At 40.6% G+C, this 15,441-nt stretch overlaps 1 protein-coding gene across 3 annotated transcripts in view; it reads left to right on the forward strand.

The window, feature by feature from the left end:
• Positions 1–6,337: 6,337 nt before the first annotated feature.
• The window catches only part of MCTP2 (multiple C2 and transmembrane domain containing 2), a 258,383-nt gene continuing 249,279 nt past the window's right edge, over positions 6,338–15,441 (forward strand). Inside the window, exon 1 of one of the 3 annotated variants that reach the window (XM_015143071.3) lies at positions 6,338–6,601. The gene's annotated coding sequence lies outside the window, so the exon portion shown is untranslated. Of the gene's footprint in view, positions 6,602–6,824; positions 6,952–15,441 lie in introns of those variants that run through there. The other 2 variants (XM_015143072.3, XM_077938743.1) reach the window with 2 other exon arrangements.

Raw genomic sequence — 15,441 nt, forward strand, 5'->3', positions numbered from 1 at the left:
CTTGTCTGACTTACATTACAGCTATAGATAGTACAAACTTCGATTATATTGGGCTCATTATCATCATTACTTATATAATCAGACCGTTCCTTTTGACTTGTCTACCTTATTTATCTTCACACTTTTTGGTCTTCTTGTCCAGATGGTCCATAGTAGTTTTGCCTTGCCAATTTAAATTCCAGCTTGCTTCCCCCCACTGTTCATTGATCACTTGATTTTCCATTTTTAATTTCCACCCTTCTGACTTCCAGTCACACTTTTCATGGTGCTGCTAATTCTGCCTTTTATTTGCCTGCCATGTTTCATCATTATGTGACCATGGAAGTTTCTATCTTGCAGAGGACACGAGCCTCCCTGAGCACACCTCGCTAAAATATGCACTTTAGAGCTACCTAGAACATGGGCAGTCAGCAGGATAATGTCTCCACATGCATTTTAAATGTGGATCTCTGAGCCTACTCCTTGTCACTTTACTTCCAGCTGTCAAAGAAATATTGCTTAACAAAATTGTATTTCAGTGATGTACTAAAATACGTATAATATGTTCAGGTGCAACAATATGATGTTGGGATTTGGTTGGTTCTCAAGATAAGTGATTGGTTTTCACTGCTGGAGAAGATAGTCTTCTAGAAATGAGGCATTACAGACACAAAACTTAACAAAGACCCAGAATAGTTTAATCTGCTATATGAACACATAGCCGGGATTCTCTTTTTAGTTTTGTAGATTTCTTGAGCATATTTTGCCAATGAATGTGTATGAAAGCAGTACACAAAGTTTGAAATATAAAGCTGGGGTTTTCAGATGAGAGGTGCTGGAATAGAACTACATTTTGCAAAGTGATCAAGTAGGACTCACTTTCACCAAAAACCATCAGGGATAAGGAGGCAGGTCACAACCCACACTGAAGGTGGATGCAAAGGTCACTGTAGAAAGTTCTAAACTACAACTGAGAAGATGTCTGATATTAATAAATGAAGCCACTCCTTTCCCGTTAAAATATCTAAAATATATTTTTGTGCTGACTGAATTGGGTTTTCCTTATTCTTCTCCATTTTAAAATCAGCTGAATAGGAAGTTCAACCTAAGCAAAGTTTACTTTTTAAAAGAACAAGCCCTTTAGAAAAGGTATACTTTTTCATTATAGTTGGGTATTTCTCAATAGGAAAAATGAAAAACTTTAGCACATATTTGAAATTAAGAAATTCACTTAGTCTTAAGGTCACATTACTTACTATCTTATTTTCTATTTTGGATTTTTTCAGAAAGTGGCGACAACTGTCACTATAAAGATGTGCTTAAAAAAAAATCAGTAAAGCAGGTAAGTGCGTACCAGGTTGGTTTGCAAATGTTGTTCTTAATGTACTTAATAAGACCCCATCTATTTCCTGACTACTTTTCAATCCATTAATTAGTGGTTTTGTACTTTCTTTGTAGGTCATCATTACAGGCAGTAATTGGAGACTGGATGAATGAAAACTTACACAAATTATACATCCCAACCAATCACAAAGACAGACCGGAGATGTCAAGTCCAAAATTTGTTAATGTCCTCAGCCATAGACATAGTTATTCTTTCTCCACATGTTATCTATATTTTGATTTTCTGATTGAGTAGATTATGGAAATACTGCTAGATGGCTGGCTTCATTTATTGAAGTGATCTTTGTCTGCCAGTTGAGTCTGTACTTAGCTCAATGGTGTAAGCCAGGTTTCACCCATGAAGACTCCCTTTTTCATCACTTGGGACAGACTGGGGTCCCAGTTTCTGCTGATTCTCTGGTGTATTTTCTATCTGGCTTTTTATACCACTTGCTGGGCTCTGCAGGTGTTGCTATCAAGGCCTCTTCACTCTGACACTCTATTGTGTTTATCTGTTTACACATCTTCTAGCAAAAATGTGAGCCATTGGAGGGCAGAAGCTATCATATTTGCATTATATCCACAGTGTTTATCGCAGGGCTTAATATATGGATCAGGGGATTCAAACTGGTTGCCAGGCTCTTGGCCACCTGTATTATTTGGCCAGCACAGGGTTAACAATAAGTAAATTAGAAGGTCTTTAGGTGGGCCTACCCTCTGCTATTTGCCACAGTCTTTATCTTCTTAAATGTGACCACAGTCAATCTCTATTTCACCAGTCTCGCCCATGTAGGCACCCTAGTTTGTGGTCCTGGTCGTAGATGAGGAATACATGCTAATTATGTGAACGAATATATCAATGAATGTACTTCTTATTTTGCATGGAGAATTGATTGTTTTCTAAATATTCTTGTCCTAAAAATTCCCCTAGTTTCTTCTCCCATTTTGGAAACTAAAGGTAGAAAAACAGATAACTGTAATATGCAATGTACAAATAAGCATTTCTGAATACTTGTCCAAGGTGGGCCACTCTGTACATTCTAGTGGCTCAATTAGAGAGGAAAACAAATTCAGTTGTGTTATTTGCAGAACCCATAGGATGCAAACAAACCATTTGCTGTGGAAAAGCCCAAGATTTTTGTATCTGAGATGAGTGGTAACTTCCACCTTGGATCATCTTAAAACAGGCAGTGTAATTTTAAAAAACAATGACCCTGACCAACATTCCAAATGCATGTTCAACAACATATTTTCCAAGTTTGATGATTAAGAATATACCCCCCCCCACTATTGCCAATGACAACACACTAGAGAACAATTCAATAAAAGTGAATTGGAGCCACAGAAATTCTGTACAGTATGAACCCCTCCCCTGGCCTGGGGGGAGGTTTAAGCAATTAACTGAATGAAATTCAAATTGTCAGACAAAAATGTTGGTACTGAGGTAGTAATCTTAGGCAAAGTTAACCTTCATCTGAAGAAGGAAATTTGGTTTTGCTTTACCCATCTGATGAATGGTAGACTAAGTCTCTTAAGAGTTAACTCTAAGCCTCTAATAATTTTAACTTTTTCAGAAGCAACCACTACCAGATGTTCATTTTGGCCAAAAAAATTCTCACCCAGTAAAAGTATAACATCCACAAAAGTCTATCTTTACTACCCATAGGTAGTAACGTTCACAAACATTTCCGGCTAATCAGCTTGTGTTAAATACATGTTTAGGTATTTGAAAGAACTTGATACACAAAATCATCATTAAGACAATTCAATGCTGATGTTGGTTTCCAAAGACATTTTATAACAAGCCTTTCTGAATAATTAGAGAATAAGACTCATTTTCTGTTAGGGCCATTCTTTTGTTCAAGAAAGTAAAGCCTACAGGAAAAACTCATAGCTAGTAAGTGGCAGAGCTAGGTCTGGACTGAGTCACTAAATTTGGTCTCTCCACACCTGCCTATAAAAAGGGGATAACATGACAATTATACCAAAGGAAAAATACATATAATAATATGTACATATATTATTGAGTACATAATGAGTACATATAATAATAAAGACTATTTACACTAACAATAAAAGAAATACCATTTCTCAGTGCCACGTAACAGGGTGTATGTACTTCCTCAAAGCACACACTAAAATAAACATTTGTTACTTGGACAATAGACTAAATTTTGCTTTAATCATTATATTCATTTTAACCCCTGGTAGATCTAGATTGACATGTTTATGTCTCAGTCATTTTTCTACTTCTGCTCTTATTGACCCAGAAATGACAAGAAGCACCAATGAAGGAAAATGTGAGGGAAGCTAGGTGTCAAGCCCTTACCTTACTGCTAGCAGATCTCAGAAAGCTTTCTCTTTGACATCAAGGGACTTGTTCCGGCACGATTAGCCCTGTGTCCTCCAGTTGGAGCCAGATTGTGTTGACTGCATGGCCAACTCTGATAGGATGACCCAAGGAGGCTCCCACTGAGCAGAGAAGATATGGAACTCTAGATCTCATGCATTTACAGACAGGGTCTTGCCTTCTTTAGAGAAGACTGCTTTAACCCTCATTGTCAGAGATGCTAGTTGGCTATAGCAATTTTCACTTGTTCCATTTGAAATACTCTGGCTCATTCAAAAAGGCATAGGGACATTGCTAGATAACGGCACTAATTATTATCCAGTCTTTGCATGCATTTAACAGTGCTTCTGCATGTACCATAGGTAGTATAGCTGTGATAGTCAAGGAGTACACTGGGCCTTCAGAAGACACATTTTCCATTTACAATTTAAAAGAAGAGGTTAGATTGTCATGCAACCAAGCATACATTGTCTAAGATATAAAAGCAATTGTATCTAAAAGTGGGAAATCTCCACCTCAATTATCAGATTAACAATAGGGGCATTTCTTCAGAGGCCAAATATCTGGTTGTTCCCAAGAGAGAGAGAAAGCTGCCTATGAGACATGCAGGAGATTTTATTTTATTTTATTTTTTTTAAGTATAATTATGACATCACTGACCAGTGCCCATAATGTAAGACCTGGTTCAAAATCTGTTTAGAGAAAGTCAATATAACAAAAGTGTGTTAAAAATTTTATCAGCTACGAGTCCAGTTGCCATTCTAAATGCTGCTGTGATTATGTAGTAAAGTTAAATTGGTATAAGCAACAATATTATTCCCTGGATGGGGCATTTCCTGGGTGGAACATAGAAAAGGAGACAGGTAATGTGTTTGAACAATTAAAAACAAAAAACCCAGGAAGCTGGGCAGATGAGTGTATTGTGGTGGGAAGGGGAAGTTGTGACCTTAGATTTCTGTATCTTTAGTTGTTTCACTTTCTATACCATTTAATGATTGAAAAATGCGGTTGGACTGCCGGAACCACAGAACAGGAACTCCACTGGGGCAGGAGTTAAAGGCAAAAAGCTTTTTGTGTGGGTTCATTTACTATTTTAATTCATTTGTATTTTTAGTCAGCTTTAAAGGTATGGTTGCTTCTTCTACCTACTGCTCTTTCTCTTCTTCTTTTTATGCCGTTTTACCCTGTGTTCTCTGGTAGGGCATGTAACCTTCGGCACAGTGGGAAAAGCCAATTTTGCCATAGGCCTCAGCTTGCTCTGACTCGGCTACTAACTTGACTCATAGCTTCAGGCAGGTTATTTCATGGTTCTGATGCTTATTTTCCTCATCTTGAATCAGCGATTTTATTAACTGTCTCCCGGTTTGTGAAAATTCAATATGATCACGTGTTACATGCCAATCACAGAAACTGGTGCGAAGTTGTGTTCCTCAGTGGTAGCTATTGTTGTAAGTAGGAATTGCATGACAATGGCAGGTGTTTTCTATCATGTCCTCATGTTTTCTAAATTTGTATCCCTCTTTCTCCCATTTCCTATCTTAGCATTGTTATTAGCTAACTTTTATTAAGTGGTTATCATGGCTGAGGACACTGTAATGAGGACTTTATGTGAATTACCTAATTAATTTCTCAGAAAGTATGAGATAGCTATTATTTTAAGCTATTTCATAGCTTAAATAACCAGTTCGTTGAAGTCAAAATTTAGACAGGTTAAGTGAACTCGTTCATTTACACAATTAGTTGCCCAGGCAGAATTTGATTTGAGGTCTGACTCCAAAACCAGAGCTCTTAATCACCAATTACACCAACTAAACGCTTCGTTTCACAGCCCGCCTATTCCCAAAGGTCCCATTCCCGTTTTAAGGTTATTTTCTGTAACTCTCTTGTATTTAATTTCAAAAATGCTATTTCCCAGGAGATGAGTCCCTGATCTCCCTGAAGGCATGGATCATACCATACATTTCTTTTCCTAATCCACCCAAATTCCCGCAGCGCACAGACTTAGGCTCATTAATAGACGGGAAAAGAAACTGATCAGGCAGTGAAACCGAGCAAACAAAGTACAATAAGACAACTACAGCAGGAAAGCGGGATTAAAAAAAAAAAGTAGAAAAAGAAAGTAAGGGAAAGGGAGAACAAACGGCAAATATTCACTGAGTGCCAACAATCGCATGGGAGGATCTTTAGGGTTCTCTGCTGAGTACTCGGGACGGCTAACTGAGCAGTACGCCGGCCTTATCTCATACATAAGGCACCAAGGCTCAGGAAACAGTTCTGTGGATCTGGGCGGGCACCTTCCACCCACAGTCGCGCACACGTGGAATAGGTTTAATAGGCTGTCTGGCTCGGGCACCTCTTCCCACGGTCAGGGCGTTACAAAGGGAGGCTGCTCTCTTCCCATGAATCTATTAGGGACCTACAGCAGCGAAGAGAACCCTTCTGAATATCAGCGAAGACGGCTTATTAAGACTTTATGAGTTTGCAAGCCATCCTCGTCCTATTTCCTCACTTCGGACTTTTTGGACACACCTTCCTTTTCCTGTGAGCCAACCCAGACGAATGAGTTACAAGTAATCGCCTTCTCTACGCCCAGCCAGTGCCCAGCACCAAGCACAGCGCCTCCTTGCAACACCCGGCTGAGCTCCGGGCGGCAGCGCAGGAGCTTGGGTCGGAGGCTGCTCTAAGGTGACGCGCGGCCGCCTCCTCCCCTTTAAGGCGGGGCTCGCAAGGGCCGGGGGGGCCAAGGAAGTCCGGGGGCCCTCGGTGATGCCCCCGCCCCTGCCGCGCCAGGGTTGCTCCCTGCGCTCCCGAGTGGTGACTGCAGGTCCCGCGCAGGTGAGGGGCGCGCGCCGGCCCAGCTTTGCAGCCCCCGAACGCGGCCTCGCACAGGTGAGGGCGGTGCCGGGTTCACCTGGCAGCGCGCGTGGGCCGGGCAGCAGGGTCGCCGCCTGCTCTTTCCTGGGGTGGGCGTCTTCTCTCAACCAAAGCTGGGAGTTGGGGACCTGGAGGGTCCAGGATGAGAATTCAGTGGAGCTACTACCCCGGAGCTGCTTGTGGTTCAGAGATCAGAAAGGTGTCCTGAGGACTGGAGATAGAAATCCAGGCGTGGCGTACTGGAAGGCGCGCTAGGGGAGGGCAGCCTGCCCCAGGATTTCTTTGCACTTTAAAGGCCACACATTCAGTCTCCCCGGGGCGCTACGGAGTTAGTCACCGCCGCGTTCAGGGCTCCTTCCACAGAGGTCAGTTCCTCAGCTGGGTGGGCTTTGATGCGCTCTCTTCGTAGAGACCCGGAGGTTCAACTTTAATTCTTTGCGCTGACATTTGCCGAGCGACACAAGAGCAGAAATCCTTGGGATAATTGCGTAGGTAACAGTGTCTCAATCCCACTAAAGTAAGTTAAAAATAAAGACGGTGATGTTGGTGGTGAACTAGAGAGGCGATTAGTTTCCGCAATTAGTTCCCCACTGCTCTGTCCATTTGTTAAGCAAATGGTTGCTGACGGCTTTTTTAAATGATTGGGTTGCTATAAAAGAGGTTTTCTCTAGTCTGAATGAACTGTGCGATGCTGACTGAGGGTTTCAGCCTCCTCTAGAGTCTTACAAGAGCTTGGTCTGGAAGGTACATGGGTGCGAACACTTAATGTAGCAAAGCAGCTTCTCAGTGAACCGTGAGACGTTAGAACACCTGCTTCAGGACGCACAGAATTCGGACACCACTTATTGAAGGATTTGTATGGATTATGATTTCCATTAGCATTCATTTTTTGCTTGAGTCAGTAGCATTTCAATTCAACAAATATTTGTTGTACACTTGTTAAAGGGCAGACCTCTGAGAGCCGGGCTGGTGTGCTGTGGGGTAGCACAGGTGTTGATATTAATACAAAGGGGAATTTTAAGGCACTTATTCCTCACAAGTGGGTGTTTAGAAAGAGACCTATGGCGCTGCGCTTTACCTCAGCAGCACCTGTGCAAATCGCTGGTTATAAGTATTTAAATGCAGGGAGAATGTAAATCTTTGAAGAGTATCTGTCATTAACCTGATCAGTCATTCCAAAACAATACGAATTGTCAAAATCATGCTTAAAATAAGATTATTAAGAATTAACTCTGTGCCAAGCACCATGCTAGGCACTTTATCTTGTCTATGCAATCTACAAAGTAGATACTATTCCCCTGTGCAGATGAGGAACTGAGGCAGAGAGGAGTCCAGTAATTTGTACAAGGTCAGTGGTGAATTTAGAAATTGCATGTGGCTATTTGAGTGCAGAACTCATACTTTTTCACTATTCCATGCTGCCTCTAAGATGGAGAGTGTAAATCCTGCAGATTTAATATAAGAATTCAAATTTATATTCATAGATCCTATCTCCTGGGGATTAATGGAGTTAAAGTAGTCCTCAGGAATAAAGTGAGCACTGTTTTCATTGCACTTGTGTGGTTAAACTATAACCTACCTGTGACAAGTAGATGAACAGCTACCTTTAAAAGATAAAATTTATTATGTGTCTTAACATATTTTGAAAGGCCTGATATATCCAAACATGGCCAATTAATAAAATCGCATATATATTCCCTCTGTTACACATGGAAGGAACAGCTGATTTTCATATTATTCGTGTGCTTTACTATGGACTCCTGCAGAAGTGAGTTTCTCAGCTGGGTGGGCTTTGAAATCAATTTCAGCTTGATTTCTTCTTATAGCTGCAAGATGATTAGAGGTCTCTTGTCACCTGGAAAGAACTTTGTGTTTGTGTAAATCTGTGCTCACACACGAATATACATTTTTCCTTAAACCTATTTCCAGAAGTGTAGAGAACTACAATGTGATGATCTGGCGAGGAATCAAGTTCCTTATTTGACTTTTGAGTAAAGGATTTATAACAACTGACAATTTCTTTAAGTGCATGTAAACCAGGAAAGTACTTTTCAAATTAAAAGTATTATACTGTGGAGAAAGGAAAGTGAGTGAAAAATAGTACTCTGAATTCAAATAATATTTCTTGTCATGGAGAACACTTGTTTTCTTAAAACTTTTCTTGTAATTGTTGGTAATTACACACGAATGGAGGGGGTTTATATTTAAATTACCTTGAATTGTTGCCAGTTAACTGTTGAGAAAAGGCTTTGCCTGTGATGGGAGGATCAGGTAGAATATTTTGCCTGTATCAATCTTGGCACAGATTTTTTTTTTTTTTTTTTTTTACTCTATCTTCACCTGAAGGTGAAACCAGTGGGACGCCTTAAACTCCTCTTTAGGAGCAGAGCCGTTAAATCCTTCCTAGGAGGTACTTATAAAAGCGTACTTGACTTGGTAAGGTGTTCTTAGGGGGAGCCAGAGTGGGTGATGAAGGAGCAGAATATATAGAGGATGTGAAGCAGGGGCAGATCCAAGTTTTGTGAGGCCTGAAAGGTAAACAATTTGGAGACTCTGTTTAAGAAAATTTGGTGTGAAAGTGAATATGTATTTAAAATGAGAAAAAGAGATGATAATTTGCTGGAGATTTCTGCCTGTTTCTGTGGAGATCTTGGGCAACGTACCAGAAATGCTTACAAAAATAGGCGTGCTGATTGCAACGTGGCTTCCCCTCTCCTTGAGAACACTCAGCATCTCCCAGCAGCTTGTCACACCCACGAGGGGGCCCTGGGAGTGAGAAGCCCAAAGTTGAAGCTCAAAAGTGAGAGGGAAAGTTGTGGTTAAAGGCAAAGGACTCATGCTCCATTGAGCAAAGAGACTGCTGGATGGGACGGCAGAGACACTCTGGACACTCATGTCCAACGAACAATTCTGAGAGCTGGTCTCAAAGTTCTGAGAACTTTGCAGGTTGGTTTGTTTCTCAGGGATGCCTTTGGCCACTGGCTTTTCCAACTATCAGTCACCATTTATTGGGAGTTTTCTAATGTCCCAAGTCCTGAGTAAGGTGAGGTCCTGATTGTCAAGAACTCCCAGTCTCATGGAGCTGATTTCATTGATCACAGTGCTTTGGTTATAGGCTTGCATAGAGATGCCACGGGAGCCCTGGAGGGTTCCTGATGCTTGAGCTGAGTTTGGAGTTACTGCGATGGAGTCCAGGAGGGCCATTTTAAGTGAGCAGAGGGCCATTAAAATGGTGCTTGGGCACAGTGGCTCACGCCTGTAATCCCAGCACTTTGGGAGGCCGAGTTGGGTAGATCACCTGAGGTCAGGAGTTCAAGACCAGCCTGGCCAACAGGGCAAAACCCTGTCTCTACTAAAAATACAAAAATTAGCCTGGCGTGGTGGCAGCACCTATAATCCTAGCTAATTGGGAGGCTGAGGTAGGAGAATGACTTGAATCTGGGAGGCGGAGGTTGCAGCAGTGAGCCAAGATTGCACCATTGCATTCCAGCCTGGGCGACAAGAGCGAAACTCCGTCTCAAAAATAAAATAAATAAATAAATAAATAAAAGCCCTGGTGGTTTAGACCCATGCATTCTCCTCCACTGATATTCTTCTAGTCCAGCAGCACCTATGTACCTGAGATTAACTTGTTAGAAATGCACATTCTCAGGCACCCCACATTAGGATCTCTGCATCTAGAGCACAGTAATCTGTGTTTTAAGAAGCCCTCTGGATGATTCTGGTGCATGTTAAAATCTGAAAACCACTGGTCTTAATATTTAAGAGAACAGATAGGGCATGGAATCCCTTATGGAGATCACTGGGAGGGAATTGAAATTAATAATAGTAATATATTAGTGTTGTAATATAGTAATTTGTATTACTGTCACTAACATTTATTGAGCACTCAGGTTGTGCCAGGCATTTTGTGAAGAAATATCAACTCTTAATCTTCAGTACAAACCCTGGATAAGGCAGGGCTATGATCACCTGGATTTAAATGTGAGAAAACTGAAAGAGAGAGAAATAGGAAATTGTCCACAGTCACACAGCTGGAAAGTGGTTCAGCCAGGATTCAAGCACAAGCTGTCTGGTGTTGGAACCTTCCTTCTCTTTTGTCTTGCCTGGGAGAATTTTCATTGATGCCACTGTTGTGTGTTGGCGCTGGCCGAGAGGCATGCCTGGGATTGCTTGGGATGCACCTATTTAACAATTCTAGTCATTTGCTGACTACTGTGGTTAAGAAATTTTTCATTACAGACACATTTCCAAACTAGGGAGGAAGAAATTTACTGTCATTTGCTCCTAGTGCAGACTTTTAAAATTTCATGAGTGAATAGACATGATTCCATATAAATGATTACATCACATGGAAATACCACTTCCCATAGCGTCATTATTAAGGGCTCATGGATTTCCCAGTGGGGAGTGATGCTGGTGATTATGGAAGGTGGCCTTGTTTCCTTGTTTAGGAATGCTGGGATTTGATCTGATTATTAGACAGAGGCTTGTCTCCTAGAGGCCAAGCACCTCCCCAGGCCACAGAGGACTTGAAGGTGATGTTGTGTTTGTTCATTATGTTTTGGAAGATATTCAGAAGAGCTGTGCCTTGTTCTATTACAGTTTTTTTTTTTTTTCTGGTTAAACAAAACAAAACAAAACAAAAAACTGTTGCCCATGATTCTATCCTGTTTTTGTTTTTTTTATCATATAGCCCCATGGTGTCAGGCAGCGTGAGTAAGAATGTGCAGATACTGGCATGGATATGCGTGCGAGTGTGTAGAGTGATGGTTTACTCTTGGGTATAAACCTAAGATTGCTGTGCCTTTACCTCCCCTCTGGAAAAAAATGTTTACACAAACATTAATTTGAGTTTATGGTAGGCAGCAGAATCTAATTCTGAGAATGCCAGCTGTGTCATCTATGCAGTCATTTCATTCATGTGATCACTGGTTGCCTGCCTAGTTGTGCTAAATATTATGTTAGGCACCAGAAGAGATACAGTGTGACCAAAACAGACATGATCCCCATGGACCGGAATAGAAGTCCTTATATGTAATGTTATGGAAGAACAGAATAGATACCCTCCCTCTGGCAGTGAGTCAGCAGGAAAGGCACTCAGAAGTTATTGTAGCTCAGGAGGGAGGTAGGTTATTGGACTTAAAGCTTTAGGGAAGTGGAGGTATGGCAGGATTTGAGAGATTACTAGGAAGATTACACACGTGACCAGGTGGAGGTGGGTGATGAAAAAGAGGGAGGTGCTGGGCCTGCGGATCAGGTTTGAGCCTTGGGCTGCTGGTTTGGTGCCAATAACATAAGTCAGTATTAGAGGAGGAAAAGCCTCTTTTCAGAGAATTATGACCTTCATGGACACTGAGTCTGAAATGTCTGGATGACCCCAAGGTAGAGATTTTAGGTGGATAATTGGATAGGATAAAGGTCTGCACTCCAGGAAAGAGGTTGGCAATGTAGAGATTTGAAAGAACTGGTCTTTGGATGGTAATTGAATAATTGACTAATTATCAACTGATTGAATAATGCAGTTGCTATAACAACTGAATAATTCAATCAACTGAACTCATTCTTTAGAGGGTGGAGACGAATCCTCCACTCCCTTTGGCCTTTGAGATATTTGAGAGCCATGTTTGAGAGGTGGAGGTGGAAGGAGGTCCTCAATGTGGAAAAGCAAACAAGAGCCATTGAAAGCAGTTGGGGACAGGACTAAACTCTGATTTTTTTTTTTTTTTCAATGCTGCCCAAATTCTTATCTAAGGGGTCTGGGAAGTCATGTCCTACAAACTATAAATTCTTATCAAATGAGTTTTATTTAACCATATATATCATGACTTACTTTCCCGTCTGACTCTGGCATAACATTGCCTGACAAAGAAGAAAGTGGAAATATTTTACCGCAAAAGTATGTTTCTTTGCCATATTTTGAAATGGTCCTGTAAAGATGTCCTTTGTGGGGGGAACATGTGCATCTGTAAAGAATCTCTATTAAAGCTAGATCTTTTTCTTCCAGGCCCTCCCTATCTTGAAGAGATTAAGAGTCTAGCACCTTTTAAGGTCTGAATAGGAAACATTTGTCATCTATTATCTCTAAGGGCAGCCACTCTAAGACTTCAAAAGACTCTTGGTCTCCACAATTTTTTATCTTAACCTGAACATTTCCTTTCTATTGATCCGAGGTTTTTAGACAAACTCAACCAATTGTCAATCAGAAAATGTTTACATTTATCTATAGCCTGGAAGCCACCCCCTGCCCCACCCACTTTGAGTTGTCCCACCCTTTTGAACCAAGACAATGTATTTCTTAAACATATTTCATTGATGTCTCACGCCTCTCTAAAATGTGTAAAACCAAGCTGCACCCTGACCACCTTGGGCACATGTTCTCAGGACCCCCTGAGGGCTGGGTCACGAGCCATGGTCACTCATACTTGGCTTGGAATAAATCTCTTAAAATATTTTCCTCTTTTTGTTGACACAGTGGAGTGAGGAGTAAACAAGGAGGTCGTTGAAAGCTTCTGTTCAGAATTTGAGCCCATATTATTTTTATGAGGTAAAACATATATTCTCTTAACTTGTTATTTTCTGTTATAAAAACACATTTATATATATATCATATGTATCATAAATGAATCATATCATTTTTTATATTGTATAGATTGGCCAGATGTTAGAATATTTTTATATAGAATAGATAGGTTTTCTTAGGTGCTCCAAGTAGAAGACTTTTTAAAAACTGTTAAAAAGTAGGTAAGAGAAAAAAAATATTCTTTTATCCAAAAAGTATTCACTGAACATGTGCTATACATGTTATGTGCTGAAATTTTGTGAATAAAACAAATAGATCCTCATCCTCTCAAAGCTTATAGTTTAGAGGGGAAGCCAGACAATTTCACAAGTGATTACAATGAAGTGTGCTGTTCATTAAGGGTAAGGGACAGGGCGCTATGAGAGCAGGTGGTAAAGGCTACTTCCAGTGGCAGTGCCACCTAGGCCTGGCAGGAAGGAGATGGAGAAGCACAGAGGTGGTGTTTTGAGAAATCAGTTGATGGATGCTTTTGAGGAACTAAAAGCCTAGGCTAGTCTGTTTAAGCTTTGTTAATGAAAAGTTAATGAAAATAATAAGTGGGAATATTCATGAGAGGTCTGTGAACTGATGGGGAAAACTAAAAAGGAGGTATTAAACCTATCTGTGTGATCATGCTCATGTTGTGTGAAGGGTTTTGAAGAATCCAAGATACAATGGAGTTGACAGTGCAAAAAAAAAAAAAAAAGAAAGAAAACCTAAAAACAAAAACACCCAAATTAAAAAACAAAAACACCAAAATCAAAAACAAAAATAATGATTGTGTAATGCTTTTTTTAAGGTGATGGTTGGGGAACTACTTTTAGCATTATGAAACATGTTTGGATTTAGTCTGAGAACTTGGGTAATATGTCAAAAAAGAACATTATATTTCTTGGACTACAATAACCATTATTGCTATAATAATCTTGCTCAACGTAAAAGATGTATATATGCTTCCTCGGGTTACAGTCTGGAAATGACCTTTGGGATCAGCTGTTCCACCTCCAGTTGCCCCTTCATGAATAACCTGGGGCTCAGGAGTGCTGCAGGCTCAATTATTATTTTCACTGGGTCAATTGGTGACAACATCTGTTGGGTAGAATCTGTCCTGAGTTCCTTGTCCTACAGCAACAATGCTTCACTTGAAGGCTTCTTGTTTGTTGTTGGAACAGGCCCAGTAAATAATTATCTCCATCTCCTCTAAGTCTTCACTTACATGAGCTCCCTCCCCTGTCTTCCTTATCTCCTCGTTGGCATGTTTATCATCTACTTTTTCTGACATCGTGCTATGTTTTGAATTCTGTAGGAGTCCTTGGCGGAAGTTGCCTTCAGCATTTTAGGCCTGTCTAAACAGGTAGAATTTATCTGACATTTCTTTCACTCCCTTAAGCCTCATGTGAGTTGGCAAGAGACGTGTAGCTTTGGCAAAGAATGAGAAAGAAGGTTCTTGGGAAGTTTTCTCTGTTAATATTTGAACCAAAAGACATGGTGAGGCTTGGAAAGTATTTGATGAATTGTTTTTAAATGTCATGAACTATTTGTGTGCCCCCAAATTATGTTTGATCAGATAGGTGTGTCCCTGATCAGTAATAACAGACTGGTATTTGGTCCTTTTATTAACTACTTCCTCTCCAATTTCCTTTCAAAGCCATGTGTCAGTTTCTAGCATTGTCACTATGAGCCCAAGATCCAGAATTATTACTTTATTGTTTAGTTTTTGTGTTCAGTTGTCAGGCTGTGCCTTTTCATTGGTAGGTTTTTTTTTTTTTTTTTTGTAGAAGTTTTTGCTTTCCTAGTTTACAGGACATACAGATTTAGCTGCTGTATACTTTATTTTGTGTGCCAACTACCTGATATTTCTGAGCCTCTACTCAGTGGTAGCATTATCTTAGTTATGCTAATCCTCTTAGGAACTCTACTAGGTAGAAATCATCTCCGTTTTATTGAAGGCAACACTGAAACTCAGAGAAACCTAGAACTTGCACAAGGTCACCCAACTGGGTTGGACATCTGGCCTATGTCTTTTTTTACTTTCCACCCCTGTTATTTGGTTTCAAGCTAGTGCTGTTTCAACCATTTCAACCATTGCACTCTGTTTTGTATCCCAGGGAAATTATTTCACCACAAGACTTGAGGGGTTCCAAGACCCATTCCAACTAAGATTTCAGAAATTCCTCTACCTCCTGAGTTTGGAAGTAGCTGTTCTGTGCATTCCCAGGCTCAGTGCAAAGGTGAAATCCTTCATGACAGGGGAGGCTTTAAAACCACTTCCATGTAGACCTGGAATCCCGCT

Source organism: Macaca mulatta, chromosome 7 (genome assembly GCF_049350105.2).
Source record: "Macaca mulatta isolate MMU2019108-1 chromosome 7, T2T-MMU8v2.0, whole genome shotgun sequence".
NCBI lineage: Eukaryota > Metazoa > Chordata > Mammalia > Primates > Cercopithecidae > Macaca > Macaca mulatta.